General features: G+C 33.7%; 1 protein-coding gene across 2 annotated transcripts in view; it reads right to left on the reverse strand.

Moving 5' to 3' along the window:
• LOC145967019 (uncharacterized) overlaps positions 1-5537 on the reverse strand; it is a 64993-nt gene extending 59456 nt beyond the window's left edge. Inside the window, exon 1 of one of the 2 annotated variants that reach the window (XM_083091598.1) lies at positions 4387-5537. The gene's annotated coding sequence lies outside the window, so the exon portion shown is untranslated. The remainder of the gene's footprint in view (positions 1-4386) is intronic. The other variant, XM_083091597.1, reaches the window with a different exon arrangement.
• Positions 5538-6946: the final 1409 nt, after the last annotated feature.

Here is a 6946-nt window from a genome sequence, read left to right on the forward strand (position 1 = left end):
TTTTCTTTAAGTAGTATAAGTATAATTAGATATTAAGTTCTTATTTTCCAATTAATATCGGATGAAGTTTGTTTCAATGAAAATTTAATTTTAAGTTTAATTTACCGAGATCGGACGTTGAAGACCGGAAAGATATGACATATTAATTATGGCCTCACGCCAAATTCCTTTTTGACTCTATCCGCTCCTGGCTTGAATAGTATATTCGAAGCAACGATCGCTTTGTTCCGCGTTCCCCTACTCGCAACGTGGCACAGTTGCGGTAGTAGCCCTATGATACTGTTCGCATGATGAGCACGCGACATGTGCGACTCATTACATGCTTGATTGTCTTATCTCTCGTAGCATACGTGGCATACGCGTGTCAAATGCGAAAAACAGTTACGATAAGCTTTTTTCGCGACTGTTTCATATTTTTTTTAAGAAAAATATTCTCACAAATCTTGGCAGAAATAACACTTCCCATTGATGTTCTATTTTCATCTTTCTCAATAATATATACATATATGTATAAAGCTCGAGATAAAAAAATTAACGTAATCGGAAATAAAATCATTCAAAGATAATTTGCATTGTTAATAAAAACAAAAAATTCAGAAAATAAAATGTTTTAATTAAATTTAATAAAATAATCAATTATTCTCGGTAATCTTGTTAACAAAAGATAAATCAGACAAATATTCATATGATTAATGGCTTCCTTATGAAATCATAAATTGATCTTGTCAAATTCATATCTAAATTAAGAAAGACTATTGATTGAAATTAATCTCAGGTAATCTGCTTAAATTATATTAAAGCTTTCTTGATTTATTATATATTTAACACATTTATATACTTGTTACATAATATCTATGTATGTCAGATGATGTATGACGATTTATGAAGCCTTTTAGAGACATTTCCTAATTGCCCTAGAATTCAAGCGCGCATTTCTAGGCAAAGCCGATTGTAGAAAAAATCCTGAGAAAGACATTATGAAGGAAAGGGATATTATTTCCTTCTCTTAATGTGGATTATCATAAAAGCACGATATCGGGAAATCCCGTTTTATATAATGACTTTTTGTCGACACATCCGACAGTCGAAATCCGCGAAATAAATACGATAATGCAATGTAAACAAAAATATAATTCAAGATACGGAGCTCTTCAATCATGGTCCATTAAAGATCTTCAACGTACTGTCATAAACCGTATGCTTTCGCGATAAATCTTTCGGAGAAAGTCTTCGTTACATAGAATGAACAATATAATCACGTGACGTATTTCCATTATTTTTTGTCATGTAAGAATTAATAGAAAATTCTTTGAAACATTTAACAGTTTACTTGAACAAAGCTAAGGTCATCTTGTATAATGAATGTATACAAATGTCATTACAAATAACGCATATATGATCTACAAGCCAAATGCAACGACTGTATGTGACGAGAAAAATGACGCGACTGTATTCTTTACTGCGGTCGGTGTCGTAAATTTTCTTTGGTTTCGCTCTCACACATATATAGACTTATTATGCGTATTCATTTCTCGGTTTAGAGTTCCTGAACTCGACTTACGTAATATTGCGTATGAGATTCGTTCGGATAGACTGTGGTGTCGCATTATGCCGAGTCTGCCAGCTGCAACTGTACGTTACACGCGATTTACCGTTTAATTAATCTCTCGAAAACGCAGACGATTCACGATTATTTACGATTCATCATAAATTTACTTTGTTCCTAAGCTATTATTATCGAGATATGAGAAATAAAAGCAATAATGTACCGGGAATAATAATTTGTAAGATATATTTAAATACCGATATAATGCGCATCGGATGTAAAATATATTCTCATTCCACAAGAAAAAATTAAAACTTTTTCTTCTCAAACGTTCCTTCAACTTGGGACACCGCTACAATCGTACAATCGTTAATATTCAAGCAGCATTACAAAGGTATACTTTTAACGGGCTACTTCCGGTTTTCGAGCTCTCGTGTGTCAAGTTAAAAAAACAACTAGGTTACATAATACATCGAGGAAAAATCGTAAGCACATGACAGGCATAATTTGTCAACTGTTTCCGTAATAATGTAATATTGCAATAAAAATGTCAGCTGTTTTCGTTGGTTGCAATTTATTATACTATATATATCTGTCGCCTATAGTGATTTCACTACGCAGTAATATTATTGAAAAAGCAGATTTTTTGCGCCTTAATGTTTGATATCACAATAAAATCGGATTGATAAAATTTTACTCTAATAAAAGATAATTTATATAAATAAAGATAATATTACTAGATATTATATAGAAAGACAAACATTAGAAATTTATTTTGTCGGTTCTTTTTTATCATTTTTTATAATTTTATTTTATTAAAATTGAACAAAAATTCACAAATCTGATAAATTATAAATATATATTATATAGACGATTAAATAAAAAACCGATTTAGAATTTATTTTCAAAAAAAATATTTATCCATAAATTAACGAATATATATTTTCTGCAAATTTACTGCTTATTGTGTGTATATAATGCAAACATTATAACAGAAATTATAAGTGTTCTGTACGTATGTGTGACTTGACCTTGCGGTGTCGCGTCCTCTCCGTTGCTTTCAACACAGTATATAAAAAGAGTGACCACCTGTACGTCCCCTTTGCATTCCAAACATTGTAGGCAAAGTGAGCATTTGAAAGGTTTTTATGCGACACGCAACGCAATTAGTAAAGGTAAAAAGAAAATATTCATAGTACAAATGCTCTTGACATTTAAAGAGCTCTTGTTCTTCTATTACTTTAAATTGGTTTATACATTCATATATTTTATATAATGGAAACTTCATATGCTTTTTTACATGCGAATTTGATATATGATTTGAGTAATTCGATATTTGTAACCGGATTAATAAAAAAATAATGAAGTAACAAATGAAAGAAAAAAATAATGTTTTATATCTTATGTAATGCTTTTTTATATTTTAAATAAAGTCATAAGAATTATTTATACAATTTTTATTTAAAAGACTATTCGCTTCAATGTCAACTAAAACAATAATAATATTTATTTATTTATGATAAGAGTCTCGTATATTAAAATTTGATAAAATGAAAGTAAAAAATCCGTATACGAATTTATTGTCTGAAACAGAACGACGCAATAGCCAATAAATTTTTTGAAATTATAATGGAGTTTTGTTCTTGAAATATTCCTTTTAAAATCATATTTTTTATTATAAGATTTATTTTTCTTAATAATTTAAAGAAAAACACAAATATATGTTTGTCCATAATCAATAATCCCAAGAATATATATTTTTTAAATAAAAAAGCAATAATTAGACATATAAATTACAAAAAGAAAGAGGCTTGAGATTAGGGGCCCTAAGTAAAACTCATCGTTAAGGCAGCCCTGAGTCCGGGCTGCATCAAAAAAGTGGAGCAGAGCATCGACTTACTCGAGCAAAATGTATCTAGGAATATCAATGTTTTATCCCAGTTTTTTAAATATTTACAGTAACAAATAATGATTGACGTTATATTCAATAACTATTTTTAATATATTCAATGACAGTTTTTACTTTTTACTTATTGTTAGTGTTTTATTTAATTTATATTCTAATGGCTATTCAAAATATTTGCGATATATGCATAATTTGGTATCCGTCGATCCTTCATATTACATGAAATTCGCTAAATACATCGAATAATTGTGCAAATATCTAATTGTGAATATTCGCTATATAATTGAAGGATTGTATACGTATGAAATATAACAATGTAAATCAGTTTCTTGCTTACGAGATATTTAGACGTTTAAGAGAATTCTAATAAAAAAAGAGCCAAAGGTCGCAAATTAAAAAATAATATAATTGAAAAATATATAAAATATCGCAAATTAAAAAATAATATAATTATAAAATATATAATTTTAATAACCATATATCTCAATAAAATCGAAAATATTCTAATGTTATTTAATTTTTATTAATCCAAATCTGATTTATGCATCGTTTTTTCTTAATTCCTTCAATTATACTTTTTACGTTACTTTTTCAAATTATATTTTATTTTTTGTTACTCTCTCTCTCTTCCTATTATTTTATTATGTATAATATTACGAGTACTTGTATTAACAAATCATCGAAAATAAAGCGAACGCTAAAGTACCTGGATTCTACACTAATGTCTTTCTGGATTAAAAAAAAAACAAAGTCTTCCGACAATATTTAAAAATATCGATATCGCTTTTCGAAACCAGGCACTGTTTTACATTATATATACATATCGCATGCATTTTACGTTATGCATACATATGCTGTATTCGTTTCAATATAGCGCTCTCTCGCCTGTACGCAGACGAGAGTGATAAAGAGGAAAGTGAAAACTGGCGCGTACCTGCCGAAACGACGATGATGTCGGCGCCGCGGAACAGCTGATCGACTTGGCTCGGTGGGTGTCGGCCTCGGCTAACCTCTCCTTCTCCGGCACCCTGCTGCAGCTGCACTTTCTCACGCACTCGATGCACTCGCGAGGACCGATGGGAGATGTTTGAGGTTACGATTCGATTTCGCATGCGATTGTTTCTAATCGGCTGGACGTGACCACGAATTTCAATCGACACACGATTTTGCGGATATTCGGTTGACGAAACGCGTCGCTCGCGATTTACTCAATTCACGACTTTGTTGATGACAACACAGACTATTTGCACAGTGTTGTGACGTAATCCATGTAATTGAGAGTTATTATTTTAATAACGAATATTCGCGCGATGTCGCGATGCGACCCTTGCTCCAGCTTTCCTTAATAACGACACGATATCCATGGACAATCCCTGAAGTTATTTCAATAACGAGACGCGTATCCGCGCGACGTTCGCGAAATGTAACATTATGCTCGGCATGTTGCTATTTGATAACAACACAAATATACGCGCGGCGTCGCGACGCAATACAGGATGTTGCTCCGATAACGACTACCTGTCAACGGCGTCGCGACGTAATATCGCACCCGGCAGGTCCATTTTAACAATGACGCGTGCGTTCGCGTGGCGTCGTGCCGATTCGCACCGCCAACTTCGCGACTATCGAGAGAGCCAACGCGTCTTTCGGCTTGATTCAAGTTACTCACGCGACATGCTTGACGTCAGGCGCCGAACGGTCCTGGGGATCGAACGCGGTATCCTCGACGCAGGACATCGGTCGCGCGTCATCGCCGTTACTAGCCGTTCATGTATGTGTTCATACTTCTCGCATCCTGATGAAGCGAGACGTAACGTCGAAAAGCTCGTTCGATTCCGACGCACTCGCGGCCGGAGACCCCCTCGTGGCACCGCCGATTAATCGCACAGCGGAGAGCATAAGCTGCGGCCCCGCTCTATTTATCGTTCGCGCGACGAACGAACGGAGAGCGAGCGCGAAGAAGGCGGGGGCGGCCGCCCGAAGCGCTCGGACGAGCCAGACCGAGCGAGCACGAAGGCGGGCGGACTGTTTATACGTCACATGTACGTGCCTGACGATGCGCCCGCGCCCGCGGCAAAGAGAACACTGAAGGTGTCGCTCGGCGCTGCGCGGACTATATGCGGCGCGCGCATGCGCCTCGCGTCTAGTGTCTCGCGTGCTTCATCCCGTGCGTGCTCGACTTCATGTCGATTCATTCCGTCGAAAGCGTTCGTTGTCCGCGTGTCTCTTTCCATACGTATGTATAATTTATGCTCTTAATTTTTAATCGATGATAGGAATGAAGTAAGAATTAATTAATTACTAGATAAATCGTATTCCCATTGAAGTCAGGATTCATAAGAAAACAATAAGGAGATAGTAATCGGATTCTTTCTTATCTTTTCTTATAATGCTGATCTCTTGTCTCTGATAAGAGTGAGTAATTTATCTAACATAAGTCTATGATAATTGGCAAAATCGAGATTATATGAAGGAGGTAATTTTAATTCTTTTGAAGATTGATTCTTCTCAATTTTTGCAGATAATTTAGTTGTTTTTATTATTTATCATATTTAAGAAAATAATTAATAGGCAAAATAATTATTAAATTAAAATTAATACAGTTAATTATTTATTCATTTTGCATAAAAGTAAAAGTTCAAAAATTGCAGTTTAAATTTTACAGCTTGAATGATATCATGTAGCTAATTAAGTATTAAAATATATGACAGAGATTTATTTGTGTTATGTTGTATTTTGCTTGATGAATATTATGCAATATTTTGAAGATATATAGTAGAAAAATTTAGGTAATTATGCAGATATACGGAGCCACTTCCGATTTTAATAATTTTCACATATGTTGTCAAGGTCAACACTCTGAGTAATATTATAAAGGTTTTAGCCCGCGCTCGTTGTTTATTAAAAAGTTATAGACAAAAAAAGTTTTATTAATTTCACAAATGTATGTGTATACACACACACACACACACGCGCGGGGTGTGCAAGGGGGGGCCTTCGGCCCCCCTCCCGCAACCACCCCGCCGGTAGTGGGCGAAGTGGGCCAATGCCCCCCTTGCACCCCCCGCGTGTGTGTATGTGTGTGTGTACACATACATTTGTGATAATTTTTAATTGTATTAAATTGTATTAAATTCTATATAAATTTAAATTGTATTAAATGTATTTAAAATTATTATTTTTTTATATAACAGCTAAAATAGTAGGTTTATGGAAAAAATGTATATAACCTTTTTTGTAGAGTTTTTCAGCGGCTTTATTTTTTGCTTAAAATTTTTTTTCTCAAATCAATATTTTCGGAGATAAAAAGCATTAAAATTGTGAAATTCTTTTGTTAATAACTTTTAAATAAACAACGAGCGCGGGCTAAAATTTTTATAACATTACTCAGACTGTTGACCTTGACAACATATGTGAAAATTATTGAAATCGGAAGTGGCTCCGTATATCTGCATAATTACCAAAATTTACCTCAATAAATTAACTTAATCCTA

Source organism: Camponotus vicinus, unplaced genomic scaffold, assembly GCF_025532165.1.
Source record: "Camponotus vicinus isolate PSW18456_S1 unplaced genomic scaffold, iyCamVici1.0 SCAF_2, whole genome shotgun sequence".
In the NCBI taxonomy this organism is placed as follows: domain Eukaryota; kingdom Metazoa; phylum Arthropoda; class Insecta; order Hymenoptera; family Formicidae; genus Camponotus; species Camponotus vicinus.